General features: G+C 38.0%; 1 protein-coding gene across 2 annotated transcripts in view; it reads left to right on the top strand.

Annotated features, from left to right (window-relative positions):
• The first annotated feature begins 2,446 nt into the window (after window positions 1-2,446).
• Window positions 2,447-22,831, top strand: part of tmem200ca (transmembrane protein 200C, genome duplicate a) — a 32,033-nt gene continuing 11,648 nt past the window's right edge. Inside the window, exon 1 of one of the 2 annotated variants that reach the window (XM_080194872.1) lies at window positions 2,447-3,008. The gene's annotated coding sequence lies outside the window, so the exon portion shown is untranslated. Of the gene's footprint in view, window positions 3,009-3,045; window positions 3,194-22,831 lie in introns of those variants that run through there. The other variant, XM_080194873.1, reaches the window with a different exon arrangement.

Here is a 22,831-nt window from a genome sequence, read left to right on the forward strand (position 1 = left end):
TATATTCCAATACAAATAATCACAAATAGAAAATCATAAATATCTTTAAAAATCTGACCATAATTTTTGTTTTCTGCAATTACTGTTGAAGGGATGAGTATTCTAAACAACAATATTTTCCACTTCATGCTTTTGACAGACCTTGTGAACTCCATTCTGTAATAGAATTAATAAATTAACAGACGGCCTTCAGCAATGAAATAAATTCTGCAATTAGAGAAGATAAACTTAGGGATTTTTCATTTGCATCCATCTTCAGCCAGAAGTGCCAAGTGGATGATCAGTCTCAGCCTCTAACTGAGGTCTCTAGCATCTCAGGTACCTGTCTTCAATCTATGTAATTCATTCCATGTGATATGAAGGAACAGCTGAAGGCAGTGGATGCAGCAATGGAAATAGACCCTGACAATATCTCAGCTGTAGTTCTGAAGATGTGTGCCCCAGAATTAATTGTTCCCCTAGTTAAGCTGTTCCAATAGAGCTACCACATTATCATTTACCCAATAATGTGGAAAATTGCCCAGGTATGTTCTGTGCATAGAAAGCAGGACAAATCCTACCTGACCAATTACTGCCCCAGCAGTCTTCTCTTCAGCACCAGCAAAGTGATGGAATTGTAAGATGTCATTGACCTTGCTATCAAGTGATATACGTACAGCAGTAACCTGTTCACTGATATTCAGTTTGGGTTCTGCCAGTGCTACTTAGTTCCAAAACTCATTACAGCCTTGGTCCAAACATGGATAAATGAACTAAGCTGAGGTGAAAGTGACTGCCCTTGACATCAAAGCAAATTTTGACCAAGTGTGACAATGCCTGAGAATGTGATGGACACAGGTTCAATCAAAACATTCAAAAGGGAATTCAACTGTTATCTGAAAAGGAAGAATGTGCAGAATTTTCTGTAGAAAAGACAGAAAAATATCACTAGATTACTTGCTCATTTGGAGAGCCAGTGCAGTCACAATGGGCTGAATAACCTCTTTCTGTGCTGTAACAATTCTGTGATCCTGTGATCAAGGAGTCCTAGCAAACTTTAAGTCAGTGAAAATCAAGGGGAAAATTGGTTGGAGTCAAAGGAAGATGTTGTGGGTGTTGCAGGTCAACAATCTCAGTCCCAAGACATTGCTGCAGGAGTTCTTCGAGGTAGTTTCCAAGGCTGTTTCATCAATAATCCCCACCTCCCACCCCATCGTAAGGTCAAAAGTGGGTACCTTTACTGATGGTTGCACAGTATTTAGTGCCTTTCGCAACTCTTTAGATAATGTAACAATTCATGTCTTCTTACAGCACAACCAGGACATCAGGTTTTGGCTGATAAGTGGCAAGTAACAATCATGCCACAGATGTGCCAGGCAATGACCATCATCAGTGAGAGAAAATCTAACCATCTGTTCTCAACATTCAGCAGAATTGCAATCACTGAAGTCCCCAACATCAGCATCTGTGTGCGTGTGTGTGTGTGTGTGTGTGTGTGTTGGGGGGGGGGCGGTACCATTGATCAAAAGCATTGGCAGAACTGTGTACTATCTGCAAAATGAACTTTTAAATTCACAATCTCTACCATCTTGAAGTACCAAGGCAGCAGATGGGGACACCACTGTCTGAAAATACCTCTCCAAGACAGATCCAATGAAAGAACAAAAAATATGAAGCAAAGTTAATTAATTGCGGGCTGGAAGTTTTGACAAATGCCGTTGAAAGTTATGAGATGTTCAAAAGCTCAGTTTCAAAATGATGATTCTGTTGTTCCGATAGCATTTGAAGTTGTTTTTAGCAGATGTTACAGAAAACATTTGAACCACAGTATGAGAATAATTCATAATGATTTGACAACAGAGATCTTTCTTAGAAAAGGTAACGCTTTCCACTGGGAAGCTCAAACGACAGTGAAAGTAAAAGTGCAAATTAGGTGCTGATGACATCGATGGAATAAACAGATCAGAGAAGAACTTAATGCATTTGGGTGTCATTTAGTTTCCTGATTATGGTTTTTTAATGCAATGAGAAGATAATGAGCATATTCCTTTACACAGCGTGATGAGTAAGCACTCAAAAGCCTGTGGCGACAGCTGCACATATGCATATCTTTGTGAGCTCCTTGAGTAGGTAGAAGTGATTGTAGCAATATATTCTGTACCGTTTTCTTTCCTTTTCCCTTGTATACTCTATGAACAGTATGTTTTGTCTGTATAGCACACAAGAAACAATTCCAATACACGAGACAATAATAAATCCAAATCCCATGTATTAAAGACTGGTCAAATCATGGTTTGAATTGTTTTAAAGGAAATAGGGTAGACAATGAGATTCTAACGTGTTATTTACCAAGGATGTTGCCCTTTCCTGTATCTCACAGCACAAACACAGTTGTGTTTTTCACTTCAAGAAGTTCCTGTTCAGCCATGGGTCAAATTTCCATCAACCTATACGATAGATGCTTTAGTGTGGGACACACACAATATCTGCCCGGTGTAGTATTTCTCGTTTGAGACTGTTAAATCAGAAACGGTGCGAGTGATTTCCCTAGCTGGATTTTGCTATTGAGGCGGCAGGGTTTTAAGTGAGCAGAGAGAAAGGTTTTGTTGCTGAAAAGAGAGAGAGAGTTTAAATGGCAATTACTCCCTCATGCTGCAACGACGGTATCCTAGCAACCGCAGAGTCAGGGAGGCTATCGTCACATCAGCAGCTGCACAGGAACAAAATAACAACAAAACACAACCAAGCACTTTCTTCCCTCTTTTGCTTTTGACTTAAGACAGCAGATAAATAACAAAGAGAGGGGGTAAAGGAGGGAAAAAATGTGAAGAGGCTGTCCAGATGATAAGCGTTTACTTGCAGCTGAAGATGGGGAGCGGCCTGGCTCTGCCTCGCCTCCCCTCCCCCGGGGGGGCCGGCGAAGAGGCTGAGAGCGGCCGGGAGGGCCAGACCTTGCCCCTGACAGGCCCGCCGAGATCTCCCCGACTGCCGATCCGAGTCTAGCCGCCGGAGCCCTGAGAGTGTGTCCGGTAAGTGCGAGTCCATCCCTCCCCGTCCCGGCACGTCCTCCATTTTGAAGCGAGTGAGTTTAACTGTCAGCAACCTCTGGTCAATCTTTTATCTTCTCTCTCTAACTCCTCCCGTTCCCAACTTCATCGGTCCCTTTCTGGATGTGAGGCTCTAGAAAAAAAATTAGCGTTACTTTCCCCGAGAGGTGAGCGGTATGTTTTTTTTTCATCGCGCGTAAATGTATAATATCAAAGTGATGATGGAGTTTGATGCCCGACCGTCGGGTTTTTTTTTTGACCGTTATTAACGGAATGTTTCCCGCGTTAAGTGGAGAATTAGAGGTTTTTCGTTTTTCTTCAGGAAAGTGCAACCGAGTATATTTTTTGGCCGCCACAAAATTTTCGAAAGGTTGTTTTCGCCCGAGTTGAAACAAAAGAGCTGAACAAGTGAGCACAGGGGAAATATAAACACATCCATCCTCAGCTGATAGTCCCCAGTGTCGCCGTTCAGCGGCACAGCGAATATAAAGGCACAAACAAACTTAATCAAATATAAAACTTAATTAAGAAAGTTTTTTTCACTCGAAAAATAAATGATCAGCCTTTCTCCTCTATAAGCTTAATTTTCCAATCGATATAATTGATGTAAAAATATTTGACCGGGCATAAACAGGAGTTGATCTGAATTCCAAGTTGGCACTCGTGACGAGAGCAAACACATTTCGAAATTGGTTATGATTTCTTTTAAGTTGTATCGATTTGTGAGTGGTTTGAAAATTTTCATTGACTTTATTTACCAGCAATGTTTTCTTTTTTAAAAACAAAATGTAAACCACACAATTATTCGCTTGTTATCATTATAGCTCAGTATCTACTTCAAGTGCGACACTAAATAAACGTCTACCGTAGCTGGTAAAAGAGGCTAAAATCTGCGCACCAATTCTTTCATTGCAAAGCCACAGCTCTCGTTTCGTTTAAATAATTTGGTTTTCAGTACGGTTTGTCTGTCTCCCCCCCCCCCCCACTGAGATACTGATGTAAATACATCATGAGTATCGACAAATTGGTATTAGCATGAGATCTGTTATCCCAACTCCAACGATCCTGAAATTCTGGGAAACTAAACGATCTTCTTCAATATATAACCCCTGCTGAATATACCCAGTGTGAAACATGTACCTATATCTATCTATGTGCTTGTCTGAGGATCCATAAGTTTAAAATATACATCTGTGTATATTCATCAGTTATATTTGTATAACTGTATATTTACTTAGAAACACGTACTGTAACTGGAGTTTTACTGAGAAAATATGATAAATAATTCTGCTTACATGGTCCACTTGAAATTCTAATGGCAGTTTCTAGAGTTCACAGCTTTAGGAAAACAAAAGATAAAGCTTATTGATTCATTTTCAGATTGCTTATTATATGTATTGAAGATACACAGGCTGTACATGTTGTAGAGACAGCTAGAAAGACTATAAGGTGACTGTAAAGAAAGGAAAGTTAACTGAAGCAACCTTACGGCATCTTAAGTGATAAAAAGTATGTCAATGTATCAATAATTGTGCTGCCAATCAGACTTAAAAGGGTTTGCTTGTGGATCTATCTTTATGCTGGTTAATTGCCATAACAGTTAAGGACTGGAGATAATAAAATAGAGCGTATCAGTGGTAAAGTAGAAATATAAAGTGAGTGCACGTGTTGGCTGTGCATAGTCTCAGATTGCCCTTTTTCATTTTCTATTTCCCTCATCATTAGGGGTCATCATCAAAGTCATTGCTGCTCCCTCTAAATTCAGTTTTGTTCTATATTAAAATAATTTTAGAAATTGCTACAAAAGCTAACTTAAAACATATTTTCTGTTACATGTTCTGAGATAGGTTTGTTTAAGCTTTTTAAAAAATGTTTGTTTGAAATTATTATAGACACAGTAATATACAGACTAGAGAGGTAGCTAGTTATGATATCAATGAGATGAGTGGAGAAAGGCAGATCCAGCTGTTTCAGCAATTTAAAAATAAAGTAACTTGCTCATCTGCAGAAAACAGAAACCCTTTTCATCTTTAGTGTCTTGTAAATGTGGAAATATTGGGGATATTATGTTCCCATTCAATATCCAATTTATAAAGTTGCATATAGTCAATCAAACTTGTTTGTATTGTTATTTAGTGTAGCGTATGTCTAAATCAAAATTAACTTCTTTTCATGAAAGTATCACACACCTGTATGGCAATTGAGATACTGTAATGTATCCAACTATTTTATGATTTCTGAAAATCTTTGTCAACTGCGTATTTATAAACTTTCTTTGTGTGACATCCATTGTCACCTTATGTCTGTGACATGGCACATTCACTGCTTTCCCTCAAAAGTTTGTCAACAATTCAGAAACTAAAGTTGTAGAAAAAAATGTAAAAATAACTTGGTATAGACCAGGGAAGGGTTGCAGTTTCATGGGCCTCATCCATATATTAATCTTTGATAAACTTGGACTGATTATATGAAAATATAATTCTCTCCTGCCTAAATTTGCATTTACATAGATATGTGGAGATAACGCTGTCTTGTATGTTTCCATTCATGCATAATTGCGCAATTTAAAACAAAATTAATTAGACTTTTATTAATGCAAAACAGAACTATTGCATCTGTTCTACTGGTTACTGGTGAACCACACTAGTCAGGAATGGGTCGGTTTAACTCAGTTGGCTGGACAGCTGCTTAGTGATTCGGAGTAACACCAACAGTGCAGGTTCAATTCTCATACCAGCTGAGGTTATTCATGAATGCCTGCCTTCTCAACCTTACCCCTCACCTGAAGTATGGTGATCCTCGGGCTAAATCACCACCTTCAAGAAGGTGGAGGACATTCTCCTGTCTACATCAATGGGGATGAAGTGGAAATGTTTCATGTTTCAAATTTCTAGGTATTCAGATCACCTACATTCTATCCTGGTTCCTCCAGACGTTGATATTGTTAAGAAAGCCCATCAACACCTCTACTTTCTCATGTCAGCCAAGACTCTCACCAGCCTTTACAGATACAACCAAAAAGAATGCTTTCTATGGTTCTATCATAGCTTGGTATGGCTCCTGCTCTGTCCGAAGAGTGCAAGAAACTACAAAGAGTCGTGAATGAAGCCCAGTTCGTCACGCAAACCAGCCTCACATCTATTGACTCTGGCTACGTTTCCCACTGCCTCAGAAAAGCAAAGAGCCGATACAACCTGGACATATTTTCTTCCACCTTCTATTGGGAAAAAGATACAAAAGTCTGAGGTCATGTACCAACTGACTTTAAAACAGCTTCTTCCCTGTTGTCATCAGACTTTTGAGTGGACCTACCTCATATTAAATTGATCTTTCTTTACACCCTAGCTGTGACTGTAACACTACATTCTGCAGCCTGTCCTTTCCTTCCCTATGTACAGTGTGCTTTGTCTGTATAACGCGCAAGTATAACCACATGTTTACTCCTGCCATATGCTGATAACTTAATAAAAAGCTTCATTTATAAAAAACAATGCTATATTGCTCAATTTATAAGTGTTTTAGTAATGACCATTTTGTGTGTAATCCTATCAAAGGCTTTACTATAAAGGGGTTCCATATGAAATATCTGATTTATTATTATCTCATGCATTAGTATATAGTGAAAAGTATTGTTTCTTTGCTATACAGACACAACATACTATTCACAGAGAAGGAAAGGAGAGGGTGCAGAATGTAGTGTTACAGTCATTATTAGGTTGTAGAGAAAGATCAACTTAAAGTAGGCTCATTTAAAATTCTGATGGCAGCAGTGAAGAAGCTGTTCTTGGTTCAATTAGTATATGACCTCAGCATCATTTTCCTGACAAGAAGGTGAAAGAGAGTATATCTGGAGTGCATGGGTCCTTGATTATGCTGGCTGCTTTTGAGACAGTAAAAGTGTAGACAGAGTCAGTGGATGGGAGGCGGGTTTGCGTGATGAACTGGATTTTGTTCATGACCTTTTGTAGTTTCTCGTGGTCATTTACTTATCAAGAAATAAAGAAAAAAATAGCATGTTTATCACTTAACGATGATGCGGAAGGAATTGTCACCATACCGACAGATTAAACCAACTCTCAAATTCTGCCATTTACAATAGAAGTTCTGTGATTTATGACAGAGTCAAATGATTTTATTATGTACTCTAGAGGAATAGAAACTCACTAACCATTGTGATAAAGTTTTTTTTGTCTTCCTTGACCCTTACCTGACAATTAGATATGGAGATTGGTTTGTTGTTTTCCTTAATGTTATTGTAGGGAGTGGGGAAGGGAGTTCACCTAGACTATAGTACCACTCTTATCCATGGCAGATTGAGTCATATATTGTAATCAGCTTGAAATAATGCTGGGCACAGTTGGATACAAGCTGAAGCAATTTGTTGAGATAAAGGAAAAAAAGCCATCAGTCAGTGTAGCCCAAGGCGCATGTAATGCTGCAGATTGCTCTGCACTGGACGTAATCATGCCTGTTTTTGCAGGCACCATTGTACAATTCAAATTATAATCAAGTGATTACTTCTGTTTGCCAGCAATTTGAGGCAAATTGCTACTGAATAGTAAAAAAACAAGCAAAAGATTGACAATTTAGTTTTGAAGTACACCACAGATGATTGTCATATCTGGTAAGAGTTACTATTTTACTTGAGAATGATATTCATAGAAAAGCTACAGTGCAGAAGGAGGCCTTTCGACCCATCAAGTCTGCATCGACCCTGTTCCCTGACAAAGCATCTGACCAAAGCCCTATCCCCGTAACCCGTCGTTTTTACTCCTCTAACCCCTTTAACCCACACATTCTGGGACACTAAGGGGCAATTTAGCATGGCCAACCTACCTAACCTGCACATCTTGGGACTGTGGGAGGAAATTGAAGCACCCGGAGGAAACCCACGTAGACACGGGGAGAACATGCAGACTCCACACCGACAGTGACCCAAGGCTGGAATCACACCCAAATCCTTGATGCTGTGAGGCAGCAGTGCTAACCGCTTTGCCACCATGAAGAGCTTATGCCTTTTAAATTAGGGCAGTCATATTCAACTTGTTTGTATTTTCATAATCACAGTTTTTATTTTAGTGGTGCAGAGATCATGCTGTAGCCATGTCATATCCTGACAAATTAAAAACTGGTTAATACATTATTAAGTTAATATTCTGTAAAGAAAAGAATACAGCTTGAATGAGGAGGTGGAAAAATTAGTCTCTTCATCATCAATCTTGCCTATGCACTGTAATTTTTGAGTATGCATTCCATTGTACTATTTCTCTGTAACTTGATAGTAAGTAATTGATGATGCTAGACAACAAAAGGGTGTGTACGTTATTGGGCAGGTTCTACAATAAACTTTATTTTTCTTTTAAACTACAAAGAGGGTAAGTGAGAGTCTGACATTTTTACAACTTCTGATCTGCTCAACCACAACCTCACCATCACCTTTGCCTTTGTCCCCATTAAAACCGTTCCTGTCTTAGTTTTATCATTCCCTTGATGTGGGCGTCATCTGTATTCATTTAAGTCCTAGGGATGCAAACTTGAATATTAATGGCAGACAACTGATTTACCAATTCATTGCTTCATCTGATTGGACCACATAGATCTGTATCAAGTCTGCTTTCCTCTACTAGTCTTGCTCATTATCCCAGTATCAACTTGGAATGCAAAGATAATCCCCAGGTTCTCAGACAATCTTCTTAATTCGCTTTTCTCATTCATCTCCAGCCCAAGTGCATGAAACACACAGACATTGTCTCAGTAGATTAGAAGCTATCAAATGTAATGCCACTGTTCAAGAAAAGGGGGAAAGACTACAGTCAGTTAAACTGATGCAAATCACTGTGAAAATACTAGAATCCATTATTAAGGAAGTGGCAAAAAGGCATTTAGGAAATAAAAATAATATGATCAGTGCCAGAAAAAGTTTATTTAAATGAGCTACAAGTATTAAATATAAGAAATAAGATATAGATATAAGTCAACTTAATTTAGTGGTTATGTGTAGGAATGAGTAAACCTTTATTTAGATTCATGTTAAACTAGGATGTTTGCATTTATGGGGTTTTGGTTTCATTCCAAACTGTTTCTGTTGTGCTGAGAGAGTTTACAACAGGAAAAGTAAACATGAGCTAGAGAAAGATTAAAATATTTTTAGCAGCCAGATGCACTTTTAGGGAAAAGATCTTTTTGAGTTTTTAGTTTTAAGTGGAAGTCAGACTAGAAGGAGCTTCATGGGGAAAGAGGGAACATCTCTCACAGCTTTGCTAGAAGAAATGCCATACAGTGGAGTAAGGGGCAAAGAAGGGAAGTGCCAGATGCCTAAACAAAAACTGCTAATTCAGGAAATGAGAGAAGTTTACAGGAAGTCTGAAGTTAAAGGAATAGAGGAAATTGGAACTGGAACAGGGTATTGTTCATTGAAGGCACAGACAGAATTGTGAAAGATTTGGCTAGTGAGAAGTCAGACAGATATCTGCAGTGCTTCTAAGGTTTGTGATATTGGACTAAAGTGATGGCTGAAATAATTGTGGAGCAATGGTGGCCTTCTTGACAAATGAGTCTTGAAAGAAGAGTTGAAAAACCTGGAGACAAACCTTTGAGAACAGCTGAGGGAAAGCATTGTTTGAAAGAAGATTTTCAAGCATATCTTTTTGAGAGCAGAGTTTGGAAATACTCATGTCACAATCGTCTGGAGGGAATTTGAGGGGAAATCGACAGAAGATTAATTGAATGGCATCTGCTGTTTGGTTTCAGAGTGGTGTGTTATTCTTGATATCTGCATACATTTGTGAAGATGAGAGGAAGTGAAGGAGAATTGTATTATAATGAGTTCAAGATTTCAAGCATTGGCACATGATCGACTATACGTTCAATCCTGAGACCAAACGGATGCCTTCCTTACCAAAGTAATGACCAGTGCAGATGACTGCTGGACAGACCAGCTCCTCCACTAAGCCATGTCCATCAATTTCGATCAGAAGCAATGGAAAGTGAAGAAACACCGGGGAAAAAAGATCAACATTAAACAACTTCAAGAGCCAATCATGCAAGCAAACTTCCTACAATGTCTTTAGGAAAATCTCCAAAATGTTTGTTCTAATGGAGTGGAGGAAAACTGGAAAGAACTGAGACATCTTAAGCTGTGAAGAAACAATCTGTTACAAGACTAGGAAACACCAAGACTAGTTTGATGAGAATGACCTCATCAACAAGAAGAGGAAAGCTTTCCACGTGTGGCAAAACATCACCAATAAGAAGAGATAAGTTGTCCATGCTTGGTCAAACAATATAACCAGCAGAGCAAAGACAAGAACTCATAAAACAGCAAAGGAAGAAATACAAAGAAGACCTAAGAAAATTAAGAACCAGTGGCAGACTGAGAAAATTAAGGAGTTGCAGTTCCTCTTGCATGATGAGCATGACACTCAGGACTTCTTCAGTGCCAACAAGGCATTGTATGGATCCAACACCATAGGTCTCAGACCAATGTGGAATAAGAAAGGAACCCATTTAAGCGACTAAAAAAAAATCATCCTTCGATGCAGAGAAAACTTCAAAAAAATCTCCTAAACTGTGATACAATTGTAGATGAGAATGTGTTCAAGGAAATCCCCCAACTCTCCTTCTTCAAAGATGATCTTTGACTCTCACTAAGCATAGGTGAATTTGAAGCTGTCATTAAACACATGAAGAATAGAAAAGCCACAGGAGTGGGTAGAATTCCAATGGAGACTTTCAAACTTGGAGGAGAAGAGATGACCCGTCACCTCCATCAGCTGTTCCTGAAAATCTGGGACAGAAAAAAGAATCCCTGCTGATCTCAGGAGTGCCATCTTCACCACCAGTTTCAAGAAAGAAGACAAAGCTGACAGTGAGAACTACCAAGGAAACTCTCTCATCTCCATCACTGGGGAGATTGTCATCTGAAAACCAGTGTGGGTTCCGACCACACCATGGAACAATGGACATTAATTTTTTTCTGCTTGACAGCTTCAAAAAATGCCAGGAGCAGCATCAAGCATTCTACGTGAACATCATCAATCTAACCACGGGTTTTGACTCTGTCAACCAGGAAGTGCTATGGAAAACATTATCAAAGGCCAGTTATCCAGAGAAATTCATCAACATGCTTCAAATCTGTGACAAGATGTTGATGACAGTCCTCGCTGACAGACATGTGGCAGCAACCTCTTGAGGTCAAAACTGGAGTCGAGGGATGCGCCATTGCCCCTTTTGCTTTGTCAAGAACAAGGTTTTCAGAGGAGTGGACATAATCTACAGGATGGACAGAACTCTTCAACCTCATCCAGTAAAATCCAAGAAGAAAACATCAACTGTCATCACTCGCAGTCTGTGGATAACACCATCTCCATTCTCTCGGAAGAGAATCTCCAAGCAAGGCTTGATGCCATCGTGGAAACATATAAAGAATTGGCCTCGGCCTCAACATCAAGAAGACTGAAGTCCTTTGCCAATTCACTCCAGAGCAATGTCTGGTCTCCATCAAGATCATGGGAGGAAACCCTCCCAAACATAAAACATTTCCCATACTTGAGGAGCCATCTCTTGTCTAAGGCTGACATTGACACAGAGATCCAACATCACATCCAATCCATGAACATTGCTTTTGGATGCCTAAGGATGAGAGTCTTCAACATTTCATGCTGATAAGATCCTCTTCCAGAAGGCAGTCATCCTCCCAATTCATCTACATGACACAGTAGCCTGGAGTAAGTACAAATGCCATCTCAAGTTCCTGGAACTGTAACACCAAGACTGTGTCTGAGATGGATTCTTTGCATCAGCTGGGAGGACAGACATACTAGCATCAGTGTTCTTGGAGTTAAGGGCACCACCATTGAGGCCATGATCATCCAAAGCCACCTCCACTGGGCTGGTCACATGCTTAAGATGACAGAGTCCTGACTGCCAAAGCAAATCCTCTTCTCCAGCTCGAGGTTTGCACCTGAATAAGAGAAGGAGAAAGGAAGCACTTCATAGAGACCTTGAAAGTCACCTCAATAAATGCAACATAGGTGTCAAAAATTGGGAGACCTTTTGCTCAGAAGAAACTTATCCAAAGGAATCTCCTGATTGAAGACACACAATTCTTCAAAAGAATTGAAGCCTGAGAAAGGAATACCAGTGATCTCGAGTCCAAGGAACAATTCGACCTCTCTGCATCAATGTCAGCCTTAGATGAGAGGTGGCTCCCCAGGTGTGGGAAACGTTTCATGTTTGGGACGGTTTCCTCCGTTAACGTTGATGGAGACCAGATATTGTCCTGGAGTGGATTGGTAAAGAAGCCAAATGTGCTGTTCGAGATGTAGCTCGAGGATCAGGTTCATCAGCCACACAAGGACCCAGAGAACCCATGACCAGTAGCACAGAATTCCTTAGGTGGGCAGTCACTCAGTTAATGAGTGATCGCTAGAGAAGATATCCGTGAAATCTGTGTGCATTTGTGAAGATAAAGGTGAGTGAAGGAGTATTAATATTTATTTTCTTGTTGCTAATTGACAGTCCTGTGATTCAGTCCCTTCACGTGTTCCTCCATGTGTTCTAAACAAAGGTAAACCGTTATGGTCTTCTGAACCAGGGCTCCTTTCTGGGACCTTCTCGTCCAGTCATAACACCAGCTTGGATTGCAACATGTGTCAATATGACTTAACATGCAGGTAGGTTGAGCAAGCAATTAAGAATTCAAATGGTATGCTGGCCTTTATTGCAAGGCGATAATGGTACAAGAATAAGGAAGTCTTATTGCAATTGTATAGGACTTTGGTACAATGCTTCTAGAGTTGTCCGTATCTTTTTGTTCTGCATATCTAAGGAAGGATATACCTTGTTCATTAATTTTAAAGGCATGTGGGGAATCTTTAGATTTCCCTCTGCCATTTAATGACTATCAGGAAGACTTATGTGTACCACATTATGTATTCTTCCCCGAAAAGCATCATGATAGATCAAGTACATATCTCAATTTTAAATTGGAAAAAAAATGACAGATTGGGTTAACAAGTAATGCCAAAACGGTCCTGCAGAGCCACCTGACAGCACCCGCAGAGAAGTAAAGTAAGATAGAATTTTAGCATTCAAGGTCAATGCGTGATGGTGCATAAGATAAGAAAAGGCACGATTTGGTATCCTGTCAGAAACCAAAACTTTCACGGCATCCGTCACCTGAACTCAAGGAAGATTGAAATTCCACTGTTTGTCATCTGACGTAAAGAGAAGAATATGTATTGATTGGCTTACATTAGAAATATGTATGACATACTGATGAACTTCAACATGCCCACAACCAAGACTAGACTGATTGGAAAAAAAATCTTCATAAAAATGACTGGTCAAGTGATTAATCAGTGTTTCCATCTTGCATGTCAGCACAAAATTAAAGCCATTGATGATGTTCACACACAAAGGACTACACAAAGGGAAAGGTGTGCTCATTTGGGACATGTCCAAATCCCACCTTGTCACAAAGTAGTCCATGATTGAGATCAACGAATACTGATATGGCAGTTATTCCAGGCAGTTTTGCGAATGTTATTCAGCTTTTGGATTTGTGCACATAAATCTTTCAAGGACAGAATACAAAAGCTGTGGAATCGTTGGATGTTGGAAGGCAAGAAAACATTTACTAAAGATGGAAGTTACAAGTAGCCTCCCTCGCAACATTGTGCCAATGAACTTGATGCCAACATCACTCAGTGGTACTGAGGACAAATACTTGTGGAAAGATAATGCTGACATTATCAGTGATTAAGAAGATGATCCAAATGATGATATATAGCCAGGCTATTAGAATGAATAGTTTAGAGATTCAGATTGTGATCACTGTGAACTTGAAATATTTCAAGATGAAACATTACAGTTAATTCATTATTGCGCATACTTGTATTGTTTTGGGTGAAATGCGTGTACTTTCAATGTTATGTAATTAGTAAATGTTAGAGAATTAATATAAGTTCTTCAATGTTGTTCTTTAATTTATTCCATTGTGTCAGTTTGCCCTGGATCCAGATTAATCAAGTATGTTAATCTCTCAAATATATTGCCATTGTAAAAGTTAACCCCCTGACTTTTAGCCTAAAAAAATTAATCTCAAATATTTGACTTCTACCTGAGTATGTTTGGTACTTATCTTAGGGATGCATTGAAGATTCATCATTTGACTCCTGGAAGAGAATGTTGTCTGTGAAAGTGAGATTGGGTAGCTGAATGAGTATTGTCTCATTGAAATATAAAATGCTGAGAGGGCGTGCCAAAAGTAGATGTGGAGATTCTGTTACCCCTGCCTGGTCAGTGTGGAAATAAGAATGGGGATCAGCTGGTAACGCCCAGAGGGGAAATGTGTTTACTGAAAGGATTGTGAATATTTGGATTACTCGACCTTAAGAGAACTATGGATGTTTAGTCAATGAGTATATTTAAGGCTGAGTTTGACAAATTTTAGGATTGTTAATAAGATTCAAACTTATTGTTGAACAGGGGCTGGGGACTGCACATTCCAACTAGCCTTGGGAGTTTCTGCGTATGCACAGAGTGGGGCTTGTGCAGACCAGCATTTGGCATTTTTGTGGGCTAAGGATAATGACCTATTGTTCCTGTGTGCAGATAAAAACTAATGGCACAAAAACCTCCATCACAAGGCTCAGGAGCTCGGTGCCTGACAGGGGACAGGGAGAATTCTCAAAGTGGGAGCCCAGAGAGCAGGGATAAAGAGATAGGAGCAAAAAGAGGCTTGGGAGAAGCCCTGAGATCTGAAAAAGCAGCAAAAAGTCAGTGACTGTGCTGTGGGCCTTTGGGGCAAAGGTAATCCTTTTGGAGCAGTCGTGTTTTGCTCAACACAGCTAAGAAGCTGAGGTAGTGCGTGTGAGTTGGTGCTGAAGTAAAAACTTGAGAATCCAGGGGAACAGAATCTCAGGAGGTAGGATTGAAACATTGAGAATTGAGTCATCGTTGAGGCTGTTCAAACTGGAGCAACATTTAGCCTGAGAATCAAACTGTTCTTGATGATGTTGAGCCACAGTATAAACAGATTTTAATGGTCGCTTAGTATCAAAATCAGAAGCTACTTAGGCTCTCAAATTCATGTGGTTTACCCTAAACAAACAAGAAATCAATTTATCAGATGGCAATATGTCATTAGTAATTTCTTCTCATTTATACAAATGAATGTTAAAAGCTAATCATTTATAAAAAATAATGCTTCTAAAACCACCTTAAGGATGTACTTTTGAGGTCAGGATTCCAAAAGACGCTAAGGTGAGCAGTATCTTTTTCACTAGTTATAGTCTGATGCATCCATTGTTCAGTGATTTCAATGCAAAGTAACCAGTGCTTTTATGTCCAGAGCCAATCATCCAACTTGCCTGATGCTATTTTGGATCTTGATTTTCCTACAATGCACCTTCAATTAAAGCAGATTTATTTAATTGACCTCAAAATAAATTAACATTGTTATAGCACACTTTGCAGGTCATGCATGAGCTGAAAATAATGCAGTCCATTCTATCATTTTTTCATGTTGTTCACAAAAGATCAATGGAATTCTTTTGTTTAAATGATAAGCATTTAACTTCACTATTTAATATCACTTGACAGGCTACAGTGCCGTCTAATACAGCAAAATATTCCAGGATATTTCATAGTTCAGGGTCACACAAGTAGATGTAAGTGCTAGTGATATATTCAAAGAAGTTGCTTTTAAGGAGGCTTTTGAAGAGAAGAATTGTATCAAGTTAGAGGCGACAGGTAGGAAGTTCTAGATGTATAGTAAATGGTTACATGTTCTGTCACAAATGATAGGAAGTAAAATACAGCTAGTCAATGGAATGGATCGTGCAAGCAGAACTGAGGATATTGCACAGATAAAGTAGGACTGTTGAGTGATTTGTTGACAAATATGGGACAGGGATAACAAGTGAAGAAGGAATCCTAAGGGATAAAATTGAAAACAATAAGAGCAGAACTTAAAACTGAGTGGGACAAGAGTCATATAACTAGGGCTGTAGATGAGGATTTGAACTATAAAAATAGGGGAAGGTTTCAGGTGGGGGAAAATTTATAAATCTACAGAGGAAAGTCAAGACCACAGAGCAATGCAACAATTTGGCTAAAGATGAACAGTGAATGCCAGGAAGGGACAAAAAGTTAAATGTTAATACTGAATCAATAATTAAGATCAAATCAAGGGAAAATGAAAAGATGTTAAAATTAAAAGCACTTTTATCTGAATACATGAAGCATTCATAACAAGATAGATGAACAATGACGCAAATAGAGATAAATGAGTCCAATCTAGTAGTCATTATAGAGACTTGATTACATAGTGACCAAAGTTAGAACCTAAATTTTACGGGTGCTTGATGTTTTGAAGAGATTTAAAAAAATGGAAAGGAGGGCATGGGTAGCTTTTGATTTGGGGGTAAAAAATGACATCAGGACAGTACTGATGAAAAATCATATTTTGGAAGGGCAGGAAATGGAATCTGTATGGGTGGAAATAAAAAAAGGGTCATAAAATGTTAATGGGATCAGTTATACTATTAAGGGTATTAATCAAGAAACATGAATTTATTTTTTTTAAAAAAAGGCAATACAACAGTTTTGGGAGAAATTAATCTTCGTATAGACTGGGCAAATCAAAACAGCAAAAATAGTTTTGGAGGACAAATTCATGAAATGAGATGCATTTGAGATAGAACCAAACAGGGAAGAAGATATTTTAGATCTTGTTTTGTTTAATGAGGCAAGTTAAATTGGTCATCTCATAGTAAGGATTCTTCTAGGAAAGACTGATCATAATATGATAGAATTTCACTTTGAGTTTGAGATTGATTTAAGTATAAAGCCAGAATATCAAACTTAAATAACAATAATTACTTAATTAGGGCTAAGTTGGAATTGTCGGGAGTTGAGAATTTACACTAAAAGGAAAGACAGCAGGTGAGCAATAGTGAACATTTAAAGAAATACCTCAATTTTCAATGAACCTATGTTCTATTGAGAAGTTTAAAAGCTCCACAGGAAAGGAGGTCCATGGGCTATTACCTGCAGAATGCCTGTAATGTTATTCAAATATATTGATGAGGAAATTCTTTGCAGGCTGCCCTCACCTAGGAAATTAATGTAAGTTTTTGTAGGGCGATTTGAAATGGCAATATGCAAACTAGTTGCTCCAGAACTTTAATATGCAGCGACAGCAAGTAGTTACAAATGTAAAGGATAAGTTGGCCTTTATTACAAGGGGATTGGAATAGGCTGATGTTTCTGCACTTGTATAGGATCTTGCTGATACCAAACCTGGAGCACCATGTCCAGTTTTCATCTACATTGCTGAGAAAATATATATAGATATACCTCCAGAGGTTTACTGGATTGACTCTTGGAATGCAAATTGTCTAATGAGGCAAGTTTGAGTAAAATGGGCTGTACCTGGAGCTTGGAAGAAATGGCTGCAGGATCTAGAATTAGTGGCAGAATCCCACAATCAGGAGATGGCCATTTCAGACTGAGATTAGAATTTATTTCACTGAAAGGGTTTGTGAACCTTTGGAATTCACTAGTTCAGAGGGCTGTGGATGTTCAGTCAATGAGGATGTTTCAAGGTTGAAATCACTAGGTCTTTGAACTTGAGAGAGTCCAGGGATATGGTAATCAAGCAGGAAAGTGGCATTGAGGTTCCCGATAAGCCATGATCCTACTAAGTGATAGAACAGGCTTTAGAGGCTGTATGGCCTATTCCTGTTCCTTTTTTTTTATATATTCTAACTTTTGTACTGGTATAGTGCAGGATTAGAAATCTAGATGCGTTATAGTTACCTTTAGAGCCATGTAGCAAAACCATTGGAAAAATTCAATTTGGGAGAAAAGTATAGAAACAAAAGTTCCGGTGATAATGACATAGAGAAAGCAATTGAACAATTTTTTATGGAAGTAGAAGTAGAAAATCTGTGGTATGATGGAGGTTGCAGGAATTGATGGACAGAATGTGGAGTTTGAAATTGGAGACTAAGTGACTCCTTGTGGTGGCAGATGTGAGATCATTGGTTGGAGCCTACATTCTACAGCTGAGCATTAGAGCTTTGAAATACTGTCATAACCACTGTAAAGTGCAACTGTGTAGTTAAAGTAACAATAACAATGTAAAAAGTTACAAACGATCATAAAATGCAAGAATGCCTTCATTCATGATACAAGTATCTCAAACACATTAAAAATCTTTGTCAGTCATGAGTTATATGCTCACTGCTACGATCATTAGTATACATCATAACTTTTATAGCTTTAACTTACGTATCATAAAATACAGTGCCTTAACAGAAAGATAAGAGAATATAGGTGATATAACAAAAAAAAGATAACAGTCAGATTAAACAAAATACATTGAAAATTACAAACACCTCAAATTGGAGCCACATTAAATCTAGCCACATATTTGGGGCAGCAAAATCAATTTAGGGCATGAGCATTTGCTGTTCATTACAACCCTGTAAGTTTGAGAATCTGTCAGAAGTTTGTTGTTTAATATGAATTGAGTTTATTCCAGATGGAATGGTCTACTTCTGCCCCAATTTCCTCTTTTGTACATTAAATTTCTAATTGGGCCTACTTCACTGTAGCCTTTCATAGATGCTTCTCAATTCCTGCAACCTCCATCATACCACAGATGTCTTGCATTGTAATCTGCACTCCAGCAGTGATGTATTTTGATTCCTACAGGCACTGGGTTTTGTTTTGCTTCAAATACATCTGTTGTTTATGGAGCTTTAAATTTAACACTTCTTTTTCTCAGATTGTGTTGTATACTTTGCTTTAGGTGCTTACATTGTATACTTTGCAATGTTTTAGCCCTGGTTTGCAGTTTACCTTGTGTGATTGGGGAAAAGGAAATATTCCAGTTTTATAAAGCCTCACATCAGCATTGAATTAACTCAAGTATTGCACTGTGCATTCTTTTTAACATGTTCACATATTGTATTTTGTTTGAAGTGCTGTTTATTCTTTTAATTTTTGATCATTTTTATTTTCTAAATGCTGATGTTATTACAAATTGTCTGATTATAAACTAGATTATTTAAAATATTTCACGTGTCTTTCCCCCCCACCTGTTGAAACTGGCATTAAATGTTTACTTTAGAGATTGAAATATGTTTAGAATGTTGATCTGAAGGTACGTATGTTGGAATATGTGCCCCAGGTTGGGAGAAGGATTGCTCACTATCACACTGTACCTAGGACCAAATACGTTCTTAATCAGAGACTGCAGAGATGATAGGTACAAGAAAACAAGGATTCAATATTTTATGGGATAACTTTTCACAAAAAGTGCATAACCACTAAAATAAATATGAAGGATTTCTTTTGTTAAGTATTTGTTTTATGCAGAATTTACTCACTACACAAAAGGTACGATCAGTGTTGGGATGTCTTCTGTATGTATACATCTATACCACACCATCAATTAGTATTTTTTTTGTTAACTTCCAGACTCTGCTTCCACCACATTATTTTGTCAAACCTACTTGGATCTACTGTGTCTATTGTATTTCCTATGCACTGTGTATTTAACATCTCTTTTCAAATTGATTTTATTGCCTATGATTTTCTTTCAAACTAATATAGGGTCTGCCTACGCTATAGCCAGAATTCTAGAAGACAGCTATCTGTCCCTGAAAATGTCTTCAATTTGTGTTTCTGGTTTGCATTGATTACGAAAGCTTTGATTTTTCCCAATGTTTCAGAAGCCCTGGCTTAAAAATGATCTCCCTCACTGCCGAGGTATACTGTATTTTTCATCCTTGCTGATGGGTTATTTAAGAAGTTCATCCTTGCTGATGGGTTATTCAAGATGTACTTTGAAGAATAGATAATTGTCAGTGTAGCAAGAAATAATTTTGATGACTTATTTGAGATATGGTCAACAATTGTGGAACAAAGGCAAAGTAATCAGTAGAAACTGAAGGTTCCTTGGTTACAATTTGACGAAAAGCAATATATATACCTGAAGTCAGCACAGTGAACAAAACACTGCCAGTAGGTGGAAAACTGATGGGGAGAACAGTGGCAGTTTCATGAAGGCATACGTGAAGGCTAATTGTGTGTGTGCTATGTCATCAGTTTGATGTCATTCTAGCTGAAATGTAATTTTTATTTCCATGGATAAATCTCCACATGTGTCTTAAAAATAGAATTTGTTTCCATTTAACAAAGCAATTTCCTGCAAAATAGATTGTTTCTATGGAAATACTCATAGTGGTGTGGACTTTCACCTTTTGAAGGGGGATAGTGGATTCTGTCATGGTGAGTGATAATAAAAGGTGGGGAGAAACTAAGAATGGAGATCGGGAAATCATAAAGATATCAAAGAGTCTAATGAGATTAGAGAGAATGGAAGAAGAGGAAACATAAGTTATTGGACAATAGCCACAGAAATACAAAGGATAGCTACTAAAGAAAAAGACAAAGGAAAAAAATAAAATATTTAAAACCAAAAATAGATTCACTTGAGACAGCTGTTAAAAATATCTTGCTAGATTGTTTAAAAATAGAATAGTTAACAAAAATTGTGAAACATTTCACAAAATAACTAAGTTTTCCAGTAGATTTTTTTCCAATGCATTACAGCTGTAAGAATCTTATGCAGCATATTTTCTAGAGCAGTTATTATTTTGTTGTTGCTGTGTTTGTGGTTTTAATAATTCAGGTCTCCAGTGCCTCCTTATCCTTTACAAAGGTGATAAGGACACAGGAGAGTGGGATCTCACCCTCTCTCACGGTCTCTGCGGGTGGGAGATGAGTGGGGAAGTGGCAGTTCTGCAGTAACAAGCAGACTGTAGGCAGCCAGAGCAAATGGAACGCTGCAGAGAAATGAGAACTACACATTTCTAGGAAATCTCAGTGGGATGAGAGAATTTAATTTGAGAGTAAAAGGAGAACAAACAGCTGCTTCACGTGAAGTGGATGGAAGGAGATTGCACAGCAGAACAGTGTTTACGGTTCGTAAAAGATATGAGGTACACGTTCACTTGTTCAGAAGCAATTGAGTAATTAAACTGCAAAGTAGCCTGGTAATGCTGGGGGAAATGTCTAACTGGGAGAAGAGGGTTTTGTTTTTGCACTTCCGAAATAAATTATTTGAACTCAATTATGTGATGCCATTGTAAAATTGCAGATTGTTTTATTTTCTACTTATGTGTTTTTTCATTTTAGTTTAAAAGTAATATTTAGATTTTACTATGTTATGTAATATAGATATCAGTTTTGTAGATTTGTTAATAACTTGCATTGATTAATGTTTATTAATGACCCATATCTGTTGTCAATATTAAAATGGAATGCTGATTCTTACTTCAGTCATTTTTCTATGAATTGTAAAAGCATAATTTCTAAGATGCTGAAGATAACAGCAGTTGCATGTAACAGATTGTGTTCTTTTCAACTTGGTTCGTTCATTATTTCAGATTGGAGTCAGTTTGTCACGGTATTATAGTTTAGTCTTTTTTTAATCTCTGGCATCCATAATTTCTGGACCTAGTTGAATATGGATATTGTAGTGTTGTAGTTTGATAACTCTCGTACCTTGGATACTTTAGGTTCCAAAAATTGAGTAAGAAAGTAAATGCAATTCTTAATGATTTTATTTCAATTATTTTTAAAAATAATTGTTGCAGTGTTTTCACCAAGTTCTAGTCATTCTGAGGGCATTATGAAACATTCATACATTGTGGGATTGAAGTTACAAGTGAATAGATTCCCTTCCCTGGGGATCATTAGTCTAAGGCAATTGGAATGGGTAGTTTGGCAATTGTACGCGAAATCAATTTCCCAACACCATTGGTTTCTAGATCTGCCTCCAACTATAGGAAAGAACCTGATAGAGCGTTTTTATATTAGTGACTGGCCAAGACCAGTATGAAAGTAAATTGTGACCAGAGATTAGGGTTGGAGGATAGAAGTGATATTTAAGTAAACAATTTTTAATTAATTTTTTATTGAAATAACTATGAAATACCAAATGTAACTGAAATGTGGCAATATTTTTTGGAGCATTCTGTCTGAAATTGTACTGTTGCTGCAGGTTTACACTATAAGATATTTAATGAAACTATGATCCAGTAACTTACAGGCCTTGTGTTATGTCAAGGAATCACAAGTATTGCATTTCTCCATTTCAAGTAAAACACATGGGCAGTTATAATTGAAACATAATGTGGTTGATTTTCATTGGCTTTGCTGGAATTTAAAAGAGTAGCAATGATTTCAAAATGGGATTGACTGTCTTATTGTCAAATTAATATCCATGATAAAGAGGCTACCACAGAGTGTCCAAAACATCTATCAGTTTCAAGTGATATAAGTATTTTTTTTATAATGGAAATAAAGAACCTATGTTGCAAATATGACCTTGATTACCATTTTAGTGCAAAACTGCTCAGACCATGCTTTGTGCTGTCTCATATAGTTCTACACGCAATGGAATTGAAGAGGCTTCCAAAGATGACTGTCAAATTACCTCTGTAAACACCTATTCTAAAATGTAGAAAATCTAGAATGCTGCTGTCTGGAACCCCACACTGCAATCCTGACCCTTCTTCCCCATCCCCACAGCTTATTTTTCTGGCAGCTGTACGAGCCCATTCTTGAGGCCTTGATTCAGCAAATTGCACTCGCCTGCCACTCTTAAATGAAATTGGAGCCTCAATTATAGGGTGGAATCTGTCCTCAATCAGTTACATCAAGGACATGTTCATATTTTCAAATTCCAGTGTGGTCCTGATTGGTCTCCCACACTCTATCCT

Source organism: Carcharhinus amblyrhynchos, chromosome 8 (genome assembly GCF_965287045.1).
Source record: "Carcharhinus amblyrhynchos chromosome 8, sCarAmb.v2.hapA, whole genome shotgun sequence".
NCBI lineage: Eukaryota > Metazoa > Chordata > Chondrichthyes > Carcharhiniformes > Carcharhinidae > Carcharhinus > Carcharhinus amblyrhynchos.